Source organism: Pholcus phalangioides, unplaced genomic scaffold (assembly GCF_987345545.1).
Source record: "Pholcus phalangioides strain wild (caught in Gottingen) unplaced genomic scaffold, Ppha-v1.0 ptg000011l_1, whole genome shotgun sequence".
NCBI lineage: Eukaryota > Metazoa > Arthropoda > Arachnida > Araneae > Pholcidae > Pholcus > Pholcus phalangioides.
In genome coordinates, this window is record NW_028301604.1 from 49094814 (window position 1) to 49113418 (window position 18605).

An 18605-nucleotide genomic window follows, 5' to 3' on the forward strand; every position below is an offset into this window, starting at 1 on the left:
GGAGGAGGCGTGAACAAAATTATTATGCCTTTTCCGAAATTCCGGGTATTTGATGTTATAGCATGTCAATGGCATCTCTGAGATGCATAAACAATATTTACAATGCTCAAGTAAAGAGCTAGAAATGAAAGTGCTTCATTTTTCAAAATGATTACACTACTTTACTGCACACCAACTCATGTCATATATCGCCATACGGCAAATTCCAGCCAGGGAAGTTGGGTGGGAAATGAAGGCACCATCTATCGGTGGTTGCCCTAGGCTCGACAGATAAAGAACTTATTTCTGATGTTCTGTTCTAGATTCAAACCTGTGAATTTTGACGGTAACCTTCATCGGACAAGACAAGCATCTTACCACTGCGCCGCTCAGGCAAAATGATTATACACTGGCATTGAACACAAAAATTTAAACAAATCCTTTTTAAAAGGGATGGACTATACAGTAAAACCATCTAGTCCACCTTGACTTATTTATATCAGACCTTTTGTAATTTATACATTTTGTACTATGCTTTTGGAAGTGGTATCGAAAGAGCGTCATTCTTAAAAAATTTGCATATCTTCTTAATTATGTCCAAGAGAGTTGTGGAAGACTCCCAAAAAAGAATGTAATATATATATTGTGAAGAGAGCAGAAAAGAATTATCTGTGGTTGCTAAGACCCTATTTTGGCCAAAAATTGTTTTTGTAACCAAGTCATTTCTTGAAAGTTGTTTGTTCTGGTTCGAAGACCGTCGTCTGTTTGAGTTAGTTCTCAACGTTTCTCCAACACTAGTGGTTAGCATCATCGGGAGAATTGATAAAACTGAATCAAAGTCAAGTTTTGCGGAGTCTGAGGTTGTATTTACGTACATGAGTGGCTTGACATACACTATTGTTTTGTGAATGGTCAGTTGATCCTATGTCTGGCAGTGAATTGAAAACAGTTCTTATGCTGGAGAATCAGATTGGCTGTTGTTGTCATTCTCTTGCGGAATCCTGAAGGGGAGGTTCTTGTTCTTCTGAGAGTCGGTGTCCAGGATCTGCTCAATTTCAAAGTTTCTTCTCTTCTATTATAGCAGTTTTTGTGCTTGTATATTTCAAGCTATAAACAGCTATAATAGAAGAGAAGAAACTTTGAAATTGAGCATATCCTAGACACCAGCTCTCAGAATAACAAAAACCTTCCCCTTCAAAATCCAGCAACAGAATGACGATAACGGCCAATCAGATTCTCCCAGCATAAGAACTGTTTTCAATTCGCTGCCCGACGTAGGATCAATTGACCAATCACAATAGTGTATGTCAAGCAACTCATGTACGTAAATACAACCTGAGACTCCGCAAAACTTGACTTTGATCCAGTTTTATCAATTTTCCTGATGCCAACCACTAGTGTTGGAGAAATGTTTAGATCTAACTCAAACAAACGACGGTCTTCGAACCCGAACAAACAATTTTCATCAAATGATGGCCGCAAAAACCTTATCAACTATTTACAAGTCATTTCTGTCATGAAAAAAAAATTCCAGGAATTTTTTTTATTATGCTATAATTATGTCCAAGAGGGGCACCCTACCCCCATCCTATGTTTTTAATTTTTTGAGTGGGAGCCTTGTGAATGAGGAAAGGTCACAAAAAAATCACCAAAAGTTCCCGTAAATGTCAAAGAATTTTGCTTTTGGTATTTGGTACACATCCTGGGAAGGTTCTTCTTCCCCCCCCCCAAAAAAGTTGTTTTCTGTTCTTTCTCCAAGTTTTCAGTAATCCTAAGTAGGCTCGGTCCCATTCACCTTAGATTATCCAGATTTTACTGTACTGGCGGATAATATGGTGGCCATGCTAAGGTTCAGTGGTTCTTCCTGAAGCCGGTTAGGGATATTATAAAAGGCGTCTGTGGAAGAAAATTTATTTGAATTTTTTAAAAACTACAGCAAATGGTAAAAACCAAAGGCCTTGTCTTTTGGAAAATATGAAAGGAAAAATTGATCAGAGATGCCAATGATGCACCATAGCACATCAAATATTCGGAATTTCGGAAAAGGACGCATAAAAATTTGGTTCTTGCATCCTCCGGTATACATTGTTTTCTAGTTTCAATAAGAAAAAAGTACCTCCTAATTTTTTTCTTCTTTTTACCATCTATCGTTATCGCGTGACCTTGAAAAAGTGGTTTTACTACTTTGTATACTGTACTGTATTGTATTGATATACACACGGGTTGTTGAAGAATATGAATGATATCCAGTTGCTTCCCTGAATGAGGGGTCATGTACAGAATTTTCAAATTTCTGAATTTTTATTCCCCTATGGACTTTTCCCCCTTCGGTTACATACCCGAAATTACGGTACTTTTGCAGCTATCTGCCAGCATTTGAAGACAACGTCTATACACCATAAATTCATCTTGTTCCTACAAGAATGCAAACATGCATTTTTTGAAAACTTGTAAAGGATTTTGGACGCCTGTTCAAATTGTAAAAAATTTTCTGGGATCATTGAGAAAATAAACTGAATCTGTAAAAACTCTACCTTGAATATCCATAGTTTTGTCATCTAGCTGCTATGTGGTAGTCACAGTTTTGCATCGCAAAAATGATGGGTGTGTATGCCGAATCAGCTTTTGGAGGGGCAGAAGGATTTCTCCCACAGAAATTGTGGGTCACTAGCACTCAAAAAGAATTTTAAATTGACATATAGTATAAGAATAAGAATCCACACATTACTAATGCGGGGGATAGATGCAGCGCCGCAACTGGGGGGGAGGGCATGCTAGTCTAGTGCCCCAGGCTCTGGACTAGGGGGAGTGCCGAATTCACCCTTTATAACTGCTTCTTCTACATTACTCAGGGGTGCCAAAATGTGTGCATGCCCTGTTTAAGAAAGTATCTAATAGCAGCCTTAGATAGATGGCACCACCTACTGTACATAAATGACACCAAATGCTGGGCACACACACAAGCACGCTGTTAAGTTTCACTAACACGAAACTGACATAGCTCCCATATTCAGGTGTGCAAATATGTGACAGTTAAATGGTGACAGATCAGAGTGGTGGACCATCAGGGAGGAAAAATGAAATAATTCTACCTGGAAATCGCTTCGCAAGGATTTATATGGATAGGGAATCAGAAGATAAGTGTCTGAGAGAGGAGAGAGAGAGAATCTTATTTGCTTTAAATTTAATCAGATGATATTATTGAAAGAGCTGAGATTTTTTTTTTAAACAAAGTGGAAAATCTATCAGAAGGGTATTTATATAGATTGATGCATTACTAAATATATAAATGTGTGCTTTTATGTAACTGTTTTTAAAGTTAATAGTTTTAAGTATTTTAAATGTAACTTTCAATTGCAGTGTATCTCAAAAAAACATCATAAAAAACCTTGTAAGCAGGAAAACACTTCAAACGGGAAATCTTAATGAGAATTACAGTTGGGACCATGAAAACAAGTAGTACTAAGTGGAAAAACGTTCTAAATAGGAACTTTTTAAGTGAGATCAACGGTATATATTTTTTAGATTTATTACATGTGTTAAATTCCATGTTAAATTCTCAGTGTTACTGAGCTTCTTTGCAAGCTTTTCCTGCTAGAGTAGACAATGAAAGTAAATGAACCTTTGGATAGAACATGTTTTTAGAAATGAATTATTTATTTGATTCACAGATACTTCCTTCTACCCAGAACATGGGCTCTCCCCCCCCCCACTACTTCACCAAACACCAATTCTGGCCATATCGCTATATTGCAATTTGCTGCCATTAGTGAGATGGGTTGGAAAGGCGCTGTCTATCGGTGGTCGCTTCGAGTTTGTTAGGGAAAATATCTTATCGATATCCTCCCTTGGGTTCTAACCCGTGACCCTGACACCAACCTTCACGATGGTAGACGAGCATCTTACCACCATGCCACTCGGGCGCCCCCCTCTCAATGAAGAGATATAAGCAGGTGATCAAAGACCTGGGGCATGCTGGAAAAAACTTGTAGATACCAGTGAATTATGGGGGCATACTTTTTCAAGATAATTTTTTTTCAAGAGGGACCCACTTTCACTCAAAAAGGACCCAGATTTTTTAAATTTTTTAATAACCTTTGTCCCGGGACCCACGTAAATTAGAGTACAGCAACATGTCTGGTGATAGTAATATTGATTTGTGTTTCTTTAGTGTACTCAGTTCTAATAAAGAAGCTGTAAAAATTATTAGAATTCTTAATTAAGAAAAATATTGAATTTCTCGAGCAAAATTTTAATCAAAAAGCTACAGAAATGTAATTTTGAAGCCAGAATTATGTCAAGCATTAAAACAAAAATTTGCAGAACAATAAAGAGGTTTGATGCTTCATCTCTAAATGCAGCAGAGATGATACATAGCAACGGTGTTTAAGATGTCATAAGGTGTTTAAGCGAGGGGCGAGGGAAGCAGCTTCCAAACAAGTGAAGTGTGTGCTTAGAAATATTCACATCATATTCTGCCTACTTTTTAAGTATAAAAATTCATTTTATATTTCTTATGTGTTTTGTTTTTTTTACAGCGCTTATGGTCACCCTAGAGAGAGTTGGCAATATCCGATTGTCAGTTATTGTCAAATCTCGTCACTAAAAAGCTAAACGTGAAGAAAGCCTGAAAGTAAAAATTGCTAGCCTTTAAATGTTGAAAATTGCTGAACTGTAGCTAATGACATGAAATAGGGGAGGGGCAACAAAATTTCTTAACCCTGAACTGGCAGTGTGAAAATTCTGCGCGTAACTGCCATCATGGTGCCATTTTTACCCCCAGCCAGTATTAATGCATTTTAAAAATCAACAAAAGAAATTTTCATAAAAGCAACAGGTTTTTTTACATGCCTTCATTTATCCTTCAATTAGTTCACTAAATAATTTTTCAAATTTCTGTAATTATTTTCCCAAAAAATTTCTTTTATTAACACACACATTTGAAAAAAATGTTCATTTATCTATTAATCAATTCACTGAATAATTTTTCTAGACACACATTCGAAAGAAATGGAGAGGTACATGACTTTTGAAATTTTTTTGTAATTATACACTGCTGGCCACCATAAACCGTTACAGCAGAGTGGTCTGTCCGCAAGACGTCCATTGCTTCGTCTACCCTTGACGCAGAACCACAGACGTCTCCGCCGCCAATGGTGCGATGAAAGAAGGATGTGGACGGCACAATGGAATGAAATTGTCTTTACTGACGAGTCACGCTTCTGTCTGCAACACCACGATGGTCGGATTCGAGTCTGGAGACACCGTGGAGAGAGGATGCTGAACAGCTGCGTTATGCACCGCCACACTGGTCCTGCACCGGGTATTATGGTATGGGGCGGTATTGGATATCACTCTCGCACTCCTCTAGTACGCATTGCCAGTACTTTAAAAAAGCCAGCGCTACATCTCCGAGGTGTTGGAGCCAGTTGTCCTTCCTTACTTTCAGGGCTTGCCCACAGCCATATTTCAACAGGATAATGCGCGACCACACGTGGTGCAACGTCCCTTATGGGAGTTGCTTGCCCGGTTCGAAATATCCAGTAATAAAGTGGCAAACGACAAGTGGAAAATGATTGCAAACAAACTTCGCATGAAATATTATTATTTATTCAAATTAATTATAGGGTTAGTCAATTTTAACAATGGATTAGTATATCGTGGAGCCCTCTATTTGACGTTAACAGTAAAGATACTGGCTCACCAATTGATGATCATCAACAGTCAACTTGTACAGTGATCGGACATCCGATGTTGTTAGCCTTTCCCGTAAATATCAGAGGAGTTTTCTCGGTTGAGAACCGGAACACTTTGATCAGTTCCTGGGGGCCTGTTGGTTGAGGGCCGGACCACCTTGATCAGCTCCGGGGGACCTCTCGGTTGAGGGCCGAACCACCTTGATCAGCTCCGGGGGGCCTCTCAGTTGAGGGCCGAACCACCTTGATCAGCTCCGGGGGGCCTCTCGGTTGAGGGCCGGACCACCTCGATCAGCAATGAAGAACTTTGACTGTGAAGATTATTTTATATTTTTGATTCCGGACCTGCCGGAAAACGGATTCAAATAATGTAGATTATTGCATTTTAACAATTCAGCCTAAGGCCAATGGATACGGTAGCAAGACGGTGAACCGTCCTACTAGAGGGCTTCAGTAGAATAGAACAAGATTAGACGAACGCAGAATCAGCACTGTTACATCGTACGGCCGGTATTTAAAGGAAAACATCCGACCGCACGTGTCTGATCAAGCCAATCGGCTTCAAGGTCACCTCATTTGCATGCGATCGCAGGCGAACATCACGATCGGCCTTGATCGTCGCCATACGATCACAGCTGCAGACTAGTAACATTTATGACAACAGATCACGTGACGGTGACTACGGACTTTTACGCCGGGGGATCATCGGCACGTTACAGTGGCACGCATTGTCCAAAGGTTCTTCATCAATCGCCAGATTGAATTGCTTCCCTGGCCAGCTCGCTCTCTGGATCTTTCGCCGATAGAAAACATGTGGTCCATGGTTGCTCAACGATTGACCCAGATTACATCCCCAGCTGCCACACCAGATCAACTTTGGCAACGCGTGGAAGCTGCTTGGTCTGCTGTACCCCAAGAACACATCCAAAGTCTCTTTGAATCAATGCCGAGGCGTGTGGCAGCGGTGATCTCCAACAATGGCGGCTACTCTGGCTACTGATTTTGGCAGGAACCACACTTCACAGAAGTCTATAAATTTAATCATTTGATGCTTGGTCAACATGTTATCTACAAAATAAATATTGTTGCGATATCTCTTGCCTTTCTTGGTGTTGCAATTTGGGTGGCCAGCAGTGTATATTAAATTTTTTAACACAATTTTCATGGTTAGAAATAAACAGATATGATTAAAATATACTCAGAAAATAAATTTGCAAATTAAAATAATATTTACTATATTTTCACAAGCACCAAAATTTGTCTTATTCCTAGTCAGAAATACAGTACTGCAACACCATGTCCTGGTGAAACACAAGCAGCACCATGACATGTTGATCACAAAGATCTTGCATACAATTCACTAACAACACTATCCTCATCTTCACCTAAAATATCTGATGTTTCAACATTAATTTGAAACCATTATTGGCACTCTTCCGATATGCCATTTTGATCTGAACAGTCTGGCTATTAGACAAAAAAGACCTATGCAAGTGGTGTGGTAGTTTCCATAGGGATCAATGATATGAGGGGAAGAAAAAGTAGAATAACATCATAAATTTGTCAAACATGAGTAAACAACTAGTTTGAAATCTACTGAAAATAAGATGGTTCAGATGCATTTTTTTTTCAAATGGTGGCAAGATGAAGAATGCGTGAGGTCATTTTGACCCTACCACGGCATTTAAGTGCTTAGGGCCTTGCAGCATCTTAATCCGGCCGTGGGTATCACTGAACTTACAGAATCAATTTTGCTTCAAAACTTGTTGCAATTCTACATCTACACTCGTGCAAAATTTAGAAAATTAGCACATTATGTCGAATTTCTGAAAAACTAGTGAACAGATTTTGATGAAATTTGGTATGAATACACAGTTATATAACAGAGAAAGAGATGTACCATACAAAAGTCATAGTATACACGCATGATTGTCAGTAACACTCATCGTTGCAGGAATTTCCAAAATCCACGTTGCGAGATCGAACCAAAAATGAGTCTAATATGGTGTATGGTCCCCTCTCACCACTGGTTTTTAAAAAAAAACCTAGATCTTCAACTATTTGGAAAAAACCAGTTAGGTTTTTTTTCAAAAAATCAAATAAAAATGGCCTAAATATCATTTTTTTCCCTTGAAAAATATATTGGTTCATTATTAGCCAAATTTTTCATTTATACCACATTTTATACCCTTGGGGTACATTATGATGGTATATCTTTAAATGACATAAGATTTTATAAGTGGTTTTTCAAAAAGTCTCATAAAAGTGGCCAGAATATATATATTTTTTTATATGAAGTTTCTTAGTTATTTAAAGTTATATAAAAAAGCCAAAATTTCTCATTCTTACATTTTCTAACCTTTTTCTACATTCTGATGCTCTATCTTTAGCAAATTCATGAATAAGGATTGCATCACAAATCTAAATGTAGTGGTGTATTTTCTCACAGGTTTCTTTTTCCCTTCACAAAGAAGCAGCAACAGTAGTGACACCATCAAGCTAGGGGCAGGTGGTCCTATAATCCAATAGACACCGGCTGTCCTTAAAGGACAAAGACGAGTGTACTAGTAGTTACATTACCTCACATACATTTTCATTTTCTTTCCCATAAGAAGTAGCACATCTCCTACTGTATATCTCCCAGTCTTAATATTCAATAGATGTTTTTTATACTTTCATGGTAAGCCCAGTTAATCAAGGTTGTACTGTATAATAATAACAGATTTATGTAAAATAATCAGCTATATACAGGGTGATTATAATTTGAAGTTTTGACTCCAAAACTATTAAATAAGAACTACTGGTCAGAATGACGAAAATTTGCATGGATACTCCTGAAGCAATGGAAGTTTCTTTCGCAAAAGGGAAAAAAAGTGCAAGTAGTGCAAAATGTGCAAGTAGATGATGCTGTACTTGGCTAGCAGTATAATCTATTTTGTGCAACCACATCATTTCAGCACTTCCACAGCATCAGTGTGTAGATAGAACTTCTATCAAGATGCACATTGCAAAACCAGCAAAGCAGCTGCTGAAGACCCATTTTGACAAGATGCACTTTAACCCTTGCAACTTCTGGCTGTGGGCGGTACCTCAAAATGTCATAAACAGTGGTGAGATAGCAAACTTTGGTGAATTGCAATCTCCAGTACATCCCCTATACGTTAGAAGTTCCTCAGGAATATTAACGTGGGGGCGCGTTTGATTTAATAAAGCTGAATTGCAAGCATATCCACATCCTAACCATGGCATACATTTATCGGTTGTTGAACAAGAATTTTTGTGCTTTCAACCTCATAGCCAGAACACGGTGGACAACATATTTAACATTTTTTGAGTAAGTTGTAGTTATTTTTTCAATTACTTCGTTTTTTTGTGATGTTTCCATGAATTATGAAATCATGCAATGCTATAATTAAGTTATCATTTTGCCATGGTTGGCTATCGTTTCCATTCTGGGAGCAAATTTCCCACATGTTGGATGATGTCATTAACTTTACATTTTTAAGTATTTTTTCCCCCTTTACCAAATAAAATTGAATTTTTTCAGGAATATTCATGTCAATTTTCAAGTCATTCTGACAATCATTCTTTTTTTTACAGTGTTTTGAAATCAGGACCTTAGTTATTACCCTGTATATCGTAAATCATTGCTAATTAATTTTCATTATTATCTTCATTAAATACATTACATTCACTTAATTTTTATTATAGTTTTTGCAAAATAACTTCCTAATTAAGCATACTGAAAGTAACTGGAGAAAACATATATATATGATTAATAATAACATTAAAAGAATTTTCAAACACACAGTAATCCATTGAGTTAAGCAAAAAATAATTAAATTGCAAAAGTTGGTTTTTGTTAAGATGTAAGAAATATTTATTAATTAATATGGGAAATAGTGTTAATTACCATTAATAAACATTTTATTTTAATTAATTAGTAGAAGCTTCAATGATTTTTCAGAAATTTTATTGTTTTTAATGTTAATACTATTTAAAACAAAAACCAGTTTAAACCAAAAAACCCAGTTTTTTGGTTTTTTTACCACCCCTGCCTCTCACAGTCAAACAGGTCGCACAGCACGATGCCATACTGGACACGAGGCAGTTGAGGAGTCCCTGTGACAATCATTCCCACTCCTGCAGCAACTCAGTTTTCAGTTCCGGGATGGTTCTCGGAGGGGGATGGAGAGATGCAATTGCCCACCCAATAGCATCCCAGACATGTTCTATAAGGTTTAGGTCAAGAGATCTAGCTGGCCAATCCATGCACTGAATATCCTCATTTTCCAGATAATCGTTGACCAGGTGAGTCCGATGTGGACGAGTGTTGTCAACCATGAATAGGAACCGAAGGCCAACTGCACCCCTGAAAAGTCTATGATAGGGCTCTAAGCCTCCTCTCTATACCTCCTAGCAGTCACTGACCCTCTGCCAAACACATGGAGAGGTGTGCGACTGTCCAACATGCCTACATAATGCCTGCCCAGACCATGACAACTCCTACACCATAGTGGTAGATTTCCCTGATGTGGGAGGGATTGTATCGGGTACCAGGCTCTCTCCAGATGAGTGTACATCAAGAATCAGTGTCCAGGCTGAATCTCAACTCATCTGTGAAGAGCACGGTGCTCCACTGAAGTCTCGTCCAAGGCTGATGTTGTCTGCACCATTGTAAACATGCTCTCTTGTGTGTGCAGTTAGCGGGATGCAAACAGCAGGTCTTCTGGCATAAAGCCCTCTCTCATGAAGCCTTTAGGCTACAGTAAACCGTGAAACTCGAGTTCCAGTGGCAGCATGCAGTTCACATGAGAGCTGTGATGCTGTAGCAGTCCTGTGGCTCAGTGCCAAATAACGATCCACATTGGTCGTCGTGGCTCTTCGATGACCTTGTCCAGGTTTTCTCAATATGGATCCAGAAACTGTTTCCACATATTGTAGGCAACACTGGGTGCAATATCGAGCTCCGTAATCACCTGCCACTTGTGATTGCTGTGCCTCTAATCTACCGACGATTGGGGTGTAATGTGATAGGCCTCCTCGTGGTGCACTCTGGGTAACGCCAAATCTATCACACGTCATTGTCATCGCTTTTTGTGCTCATATACTTCACCTTCAATAGCCCAAATTACACGTTTATTTCTACACATCTTGCAGTACATGTCTTGCGTCTCGTTTTGTCCTGTACATGTTTGTCTTCTGTGTCCAACTCCTCATTGTGGGCCCCGCTCCGGCGGGGAGGGGTCCTCCCGGATGGGGCATTGCTGCTAGCGTATGCTCCATCCGGGACGCTGTCTACCTGCATGTTTGCCGTGCGTGGAGACCCGTAAGGCTGGAGATGGGGATCCTGGTTAGCCTGATGCGCTAGCTTTGGCCTCGGATTCAGCCGAAACGGGAGGCTTGGATTAGCCCCGTCCAGGTCAATCGGCTGTGGTCGCCTCGGTGGCTGAAGGGGTTACACTACTGGGCAGGTAGAGGGGCCGGGCCTGCCGGACGTCGTTGAGGTTTGTTGGTGCTGCTTCACGACGATCTTGGATCTTGAACGCGTCTGCTCGCCTGCTTTGGTGGTGTATAGCTCCCACCTAACCTGACGTTGCTACTAACCTTCACCGGTTACGTGTGCGCGTCCCCTCGTAGGGCTCCATGGTGGGCATGGTGGGTGGGAGTGGAACAATACCCATTCAAATATGGGAAAAACAAAAAATGCACCAAAACGTCAAAGAACTACTTTAAGTGAAACTATTGTCACAGAAACCGCTTCTTCAAATCTATCATCTGTCTCATTCTTCTTCTTGCATAGCTCTGATACCAATAAACAGCTGTCAAAAGTATCACCATTCTTGATTGATAAAGCTCTCTATGGCGCAGTTGGAACTCTGAAATCAGTGAAGGCTCTCCGTTCAGGAGACCTTCTCGTCGAAACTAACACTCCCAAACAAGCCGAACTCATTCAAAAGCTCACATCTCTCGGGGACATTCCCATAACAATCAAAATCCACCCCACGCTGAATTATTCACGTGGTGTCATCTCAGACCCTAACTTAATTAACATGGATGAAGATGAACTAACTCAGGAGCTAGCGTCTCAAGGTGTAACATCTGCCAAACATATCATGAGCCGCAAAGATGGCAATCTAGCTCCATCATGTAATATAATCCTGACATTTTCATCCCCAACATTGCCGAAAGATGTCAAAATCGGTTACTATAACCTCCATATCCGGCCATACATACCTAACCCTGTAAGATGTTTCAACTGCCAAAAATTCGGCCACTCACGAATGGCGTGCCGTGGTCAACCCACCTGCGCAAAGTGCGGCGAGAGGGACCACATTTCGGACAACTGCATTAATTCACCATTCAAGTGCGTCAATTGCGGTGGCGACCACCCCGCATTTGACAGAAAGTGTCCGAAATGGAATGAAGAAAAAGAGATCCAGAAGATCAAGGTCCTTAATAACATCTCATATATTGAAGCACGCCGCCGTGTAACCCCTAACCAAACTCCAATAGCTAGTACATCATACTCTAATATGGTAACAAATCCACCAACAGCTAATAAGACTAACAATGTCACCAAAGCATCTGTGACAACTCAGACCGAACCCATAGCTGATACATCCACTCAAACATCATCTAACCAACCATGTAATAGTTGTGGCTGCTGTTGCTCTGCTGGAATACGGAAGGAGTCCACCACCTCCGAAGAAGCAGGAAAAGCAACAGCGAACACATTCAAAGTAACTACAGCTACTAAGCCAAAAATCAATAGTGGAAATAAATCTAAAATAAAACTATTCAAGACCGGATATTCAAGAAAAGCCATTCAGAGAGCAAAGAAGAACCCTACAGTACAAAACATGTCACTGCTTGATGACTAATCAATTGGTGACATGGATCTCGATAATCCGCCAGAATCCGGTGGTACTCGCCGGAAATTAGACCGAAATAAGTTCAAGGACCTTGAACCGTCTACATCCATTTAAAATTTATGGCCAACATTATTCAATGGAACATTCGTGGTCTTAGATCCAATTACGAAGATCTAAAGGATTTAATCAATCGCTATCATCCTGTTTGCGTGGCACTCCAGGAAACTTTCACGAAGCCCTCGGAGACATGGAACATTAGGCGAAATTCCCTGTTTCGTATTGACTACGATGACGGGAGTAGAGCCTGCCGCGGTGTTGCTCTGCTGGTTCCACATCATGTGTCGTCGCGCGTTCTAACGCTGCGCACGAACCTGCAAGCCATCGCGGTGGAAATCTCTACAGGCCTAAGAGTTACCATCTGTTCCATTTATTTGCCACCAAATGACACATTCTTACAGAGAGATCTAGAACAACTGATTGATCAATTACCACCACCATTTTTTCTTCTTGGAGACTTCAATGCACATAACATGATTTGGGGTTCTAACAGCAACACCCCTCGTGGGGAAATGGTTGAACGATTGTTAGATGACATGGACCTTACCATCATGAATGATGGCAGTTTCACTCATTTCCATGCCCCAAACAATAGTTTCACTGCAATAGATTTATCATTATGCTCACCTTCACTCTTGCCGAACTGGTCCTGGTCGGTTGATCCAGACCTCCACGGGAGCAATCATTTCCCTCTAGTGGTTAAGTGCCTTGATCGAAGCCATAGCATACCTGAGGGTCCTCCTCGGTGGAAGCTTGTGGCCGCCCGATGGGCAGACTTCACGGTCAAGGCAGAAATCACGGAGGATATGGTTTCGCAACCCGACGTCGACCATTGTGTCGACCTTGTGACCAGTTGTATGATCTCAGCAGCCAATGAAACAATACCGAAAGTCTCCTCGAAACTTCCTAAATTTCCTAAACCTTGGTGGAACCACGAATGTAATCTTACGATTAAAGCACAAAAGAAAGCATGGAGTAGGTTCCGGCGGTATCCTACCCATGACAACAAGTTGGCATTTTTAAAAGCAAAGGCGATAGCGAGGAAAACCAGGCGCCAGGCTCAACGTGAGTCCTGGCACAAGTTTACCACGGGAATCAATTCATCTACTTCATCTAAAGTCATTTGGGACCGGATCCGAAAAATCAATGGTCATTATCAGTCTCATCCCATCACTATTTTAAACACCAATGGCACTATCATCAGCGATGTGAGGGATATTGCGGATACCATCGCCGCCCATTTCGCCACTGTCTCCAGTGATGCGAACTATCCCCCATCGTTTCATCCCATTAAATCATCAGCCGAACGTACATCGTACACCTTCCGGCCTTTTACACCGGAGGGGTACAATTCATTGTTCACCCTTCATGAACTGACGACGGCCTTGCAGCGAAGTCCTGACTCAGCTGTAGGGCCCGATGCTATTCATTATTCCATGATTCGGCATCTCTCACCAGAATCACTGTCACATTTACTCATTTTATTTAATCGGATCTGGCTCAGTCATTCATTTCCTGACACCTGGCGAGCAGCCATAGTTCTTGCATTCCCGAAGCCTGGCAAAAATCCTCAACAACCGAACAGTTACAGACCTATTGCTTTGACCAGTTGTTTATGTAAGCTCATGGAACGCATGGTCAACTATCGCCTTATGCACTGCCTTGAGGTTAACAATATTTTATCTAAACATCAAAGCGGCTTTAGACGGTTCAGGTCCACAACATGCAATCTATTACGCCTTGAGACATCAATAAGACAAGCATTCGTAAAGAGGGAGCATATGCTAGCCATATTTTTCGACATAGAAAAGGCCTACGATCGTACTTGGAGGCACGGAATTCTTTCCGACCTCTATAATTGCGGCTTGCGGGACAACTTGCCCATCTTCATTAAGAACTTTCTTGCTCGCCGCATCTTCCAGGTACGGATCGGAAGTACATTATCAGCTCCCCAAATCCAAGAACAATGTGTACCTCAAGGTAGCATTTTAAGTGTAACACTTTTTATTTTAAGACTCAACGGGGTGTTGAACCAACTCCCGTTGTCTGTCACTGGCGCACTATACGTGGATGATCTGTTGATATCATATCAATCAGTGAATATGAGGTCAGCCGAGAGACAATTACAAACCGCACTCAACAAGATCAGCAAGTGGGCTCATAATAACGGCTTCTCTTTCTCCGCTGACAAAACCGTCGCTGTGCATTTTTGCCGGCGTCGTGAGCTTCATGATGACCCACAATTATTTTTAAATAATAGTCAAATACCTATTGTAGAGAATACAAAATTCCTCGGCATTACATTTGACAAGAAACTTACATTTAAACCTCATATTTCACAGTTGAGAGCTCGTTGCATGAAGACGATGAACCTCTTGAAGGTCATCTCTTCTACATCATGGGGAGCAGACCGTAAGTCGCTCCTCCACTTATATAAAGCTCTAATACGATCAAAGCTCGACTACGGTTCCATTGTATACGGGTCAGCACCTCGGAGTTATCTGAGTGTGCTCGACCCAATTCATCATCTCGCTCTCCGCATTTGCTCTGGAGCTTTCCGAACTTCTCCCATGGAAAGCCTCTATGTCGAATGCAACGAGCCATCACTGACATCAAGACGCCAACAACTTTCTTTGAAATATTATATCAAGATGAAGTCTTTACCAGGTCATCCACTTCATAATGTCATTTTCAATCCGTCATTTCATAGACTTTTTGCTGCTCGACCTTCATGTGTTCCATCGTACGGTCTTCGTATGAGGGCACTTGTAGAAGAAAAACAAATAGACATCAGTCGTGTGGGCCCAGTTGCTTGGCAACTGGCACCATGGGAGCAGTCTCTGCCAGATGTCTCTCTTTCATTATCGTTATACTCTAGAGCCACCACAGCAGATGTTATATATCGACAGATATTCTTCAGGCACAGGGGTATGTACAACAGGTACTTCCCCATATATACCGATGGCTCCTGAGCCCTGGGCATGTCGGTTGTGCCTACATCTGCTGTGAGGAGACATCTTTCAAACTTCACGACACATTCTCTATTTATTCGGCAGAACTGTACGCAATCCTTCAGGCTCTACGTCATATACGACGCAAACGCCACCGACGATGCATCATTTATAGCGACTCTCTCAGCACATTGCAAGCACTGTGTTCCTTCACTTTTCACACTCATCCATTCATTCATGCCATTTTTCATGAACTGCATCACCTCATTCATCATGGTACCACAGTAAAATTTTACTGGGTACCAAGTCATGTAGGAATACCGGGCAACGAAAAAGCAGACAACGCAGCTCGAACAACAACTAACATTGACAATAGCCTTTTGGTTCCTGCCAGTGACCACTTCTCAATCCTCCGGGAAGTGATGCATCGCCGCTGGCAGGATCATTGGAACAATCAAACTAATAATAAACTTCATGCCATCAAGCCCACACTTGGCCACTGGCGTTCGAGCTGCAGGACCAACCGAAAGGAGGAAGTTCTGCTTGCCCGGTTACGCATAGGACACAGTCGCATCACACAATCATATCTTTTACTACGAGAGAGTCAACCGCAGTGCCCTCATTGTCAAAGTCCATTGACCATTGCCCATGCTTTTACTTGTTCGCACCATCGTCATCATTTTACGACCGCTTTTGGTCAGAATCATCTTCGTGACATTTTATCTGACCATTGCGATGCATCTCGCATTTTTAAATTCATCAAAGCCATTGGTTTTTATAACAAATTATAGTTTTACAATTCATGTCATTTTTTTACGTTTGTTTTCCTTTTTATATGTTTTAGTTTTTTGACATGACAAAAAGACATTTTTCTTATTTTTGTGTCATGTTTTGGCGCAGTTTGGCCAAATTGGTCCTTGCGCCAAAAAAATTCAAAATCCAATCCAATCTACCGACGATTCTCCATCTCATTTTGTCACCCATACGTTTGTGGCTACTTATTTTACTTGATAGCTTATAAAATTTTCCAAACTCTTGCAAGAAACACAGCAAATGTCGCTGAGGAGTACGAGCACATGAATCCTGGAAAATGACTCGTGCCCTTATCATCCCCTCCGTGGTCACAGTGCCACGCACATGTACGCTTACGTATTCGACACTGAATATTTGCATACTTCTTCGGTAGCATTATCAGTAGCTTTGGTTCAGTACTTTTTGTGAAAATAGACACAATGTGCAAATTCTCTTAATTTTGCACACGAGTGTAGTTAAGAAAATGCCAACCATTACTTACTCTCAAATATTAACGCATCATAAAATTTATGACTTATTTTTCCTTCATAGATGTTTTTTACCCCTTTCAGTAATTCAATACATATCTTTTCTAGGTACATTCTTTTACTTCCACATTATTGCAGTAGGATTCTATTTTCAGTTTTATGTTTTCCTTATGCTAGAAATTCACCCTGACAACCTCTTTCACATAAAGAGATATACACCACACAAAATATAATCAGTAAATTTTCAATTTATACAAAAAATTCTAATAATTTTTTAAAAATAGCTTGTTGTGCTTAGATTTGCACAGATATTCAGCCAAATACCTAAGCATTATTTGGGCGAATACCAAATAGCAGCCAAATATCCGTCCCCATTTCTAATGCAAATCACGCTGAGCTAAAACCGCTGAAGTTACATTCATGAAATTTGGTCAATAGTTTTATTTCATGATGTAAAGACTCACTAAGATGGGGTTTTTTTAAATTCAAACCCTAAGGGGGTCATAAGGAGTTTCAAAGCTAACACAGAAAAATCACACTGAGCTGAAACCGCCTCAAAGCTATATTCATGAAATTTGGTCAGTAGTTTTGTTTCATGACATAAACACTAACTAAGAAGGGATTTTTTGAAATTCAAACCATAAGGGGCTTCAAATGTAACATAGAAATCATGCCAAGCTGAAACAACACCATCTATAGCGGAAAGCCTCCGTGCGAAGCTTGTCATGTCACTTGAGAAGGTCATCTCACCCATGACCATTGGGTATAGCAGGCAGATGCATGTGCTGCCTTTACCCTGTTTTGTAGTATATCCAATGGATATAGGTGAGATGACCTTCAGTGACATCAAAAGCATTGCACAGAGGCTTTCTGCTATATATGGTGTTGGCCGGAACCTCTCTGAATTTATATTCATGAAATTTGGTCAGTAGTATTATTTCATGACAAAGACTTAGAATGGGTTTTTTGAAATTTGAACCCTAAGGGTCTCATAAAGAAGGTTCAAAGTTAACACAGAGAAATCAAGACTAGCCAAAACCGCTGAAGCTATATTCATGAAATTTGGTCAGAAGTTTTATTCCATGACGTAAAGACTAACTAAGAAGGGTTTTATTGAAATTTAAACCTTGAGCGGGTCATAAGAAGATTCAAAAGTAACATAGAGAAATCACACTGAGCCAAAACCGCTGATGCTGTAAATATGAAATTTTATTGGTATTTTAATATTGTACTGTAGACACTCGCTGAGAAGAGATTTTTCGAAATTGTTGAAGATCCCTGTAACGTAATTGATACTGAACTTAAGTGTGCCAAAAGGTCTCTGATGACACAAAGATTGAACTAAACAGAGTGTGATGCATGTGAATATACCTTTACTTCAAGGAAAGAAGCTTTCTGGATGTTAATAGTGAGACAAATGGAAAATATTTTTTTGATCTCTGCCAGGAATAGAACCATATTTTGCTTGCAATTCAGGCAAGTGCACCAACTAACAGACTACGGAGACAGACTTTTCTCACACAAAGTAGCACATTAAAGTTTCTCCTTGCTTTTTGCAATATTTTCTCTTTTTCCTCAATATGTGGCTGGGCTGAGAAAAATTAAGATTTGCTTTATACTTTTTGCCTGCTACTAAAGCAGTAGTAGTAGCAGCAGCTAAAAACGCAGAGCAGGCACTAAAATGTATGCTACAAAAAACCACTGCTTCTGAGGATCAGCAAAATTCTCCGTGTCAGACTTAAGGGATTTTCCATTATAAATTTTTGG

General features: G+C 40.3%; 1 protein-coding gene across 4 annotated transcripts in view; it reads left to right on the plus strand.

The window, feature by feature from the left end:
• The window catches only part of Ask1 (apoptotic signal-regulating kinase 1), a 606402-nt gene that overhangs the window by 23945 nt on the left and 563852 nt on the right, over positions 1–18605 (plus strand). The gene's annotated exons all lie outside the window — the stretch shown is intronic.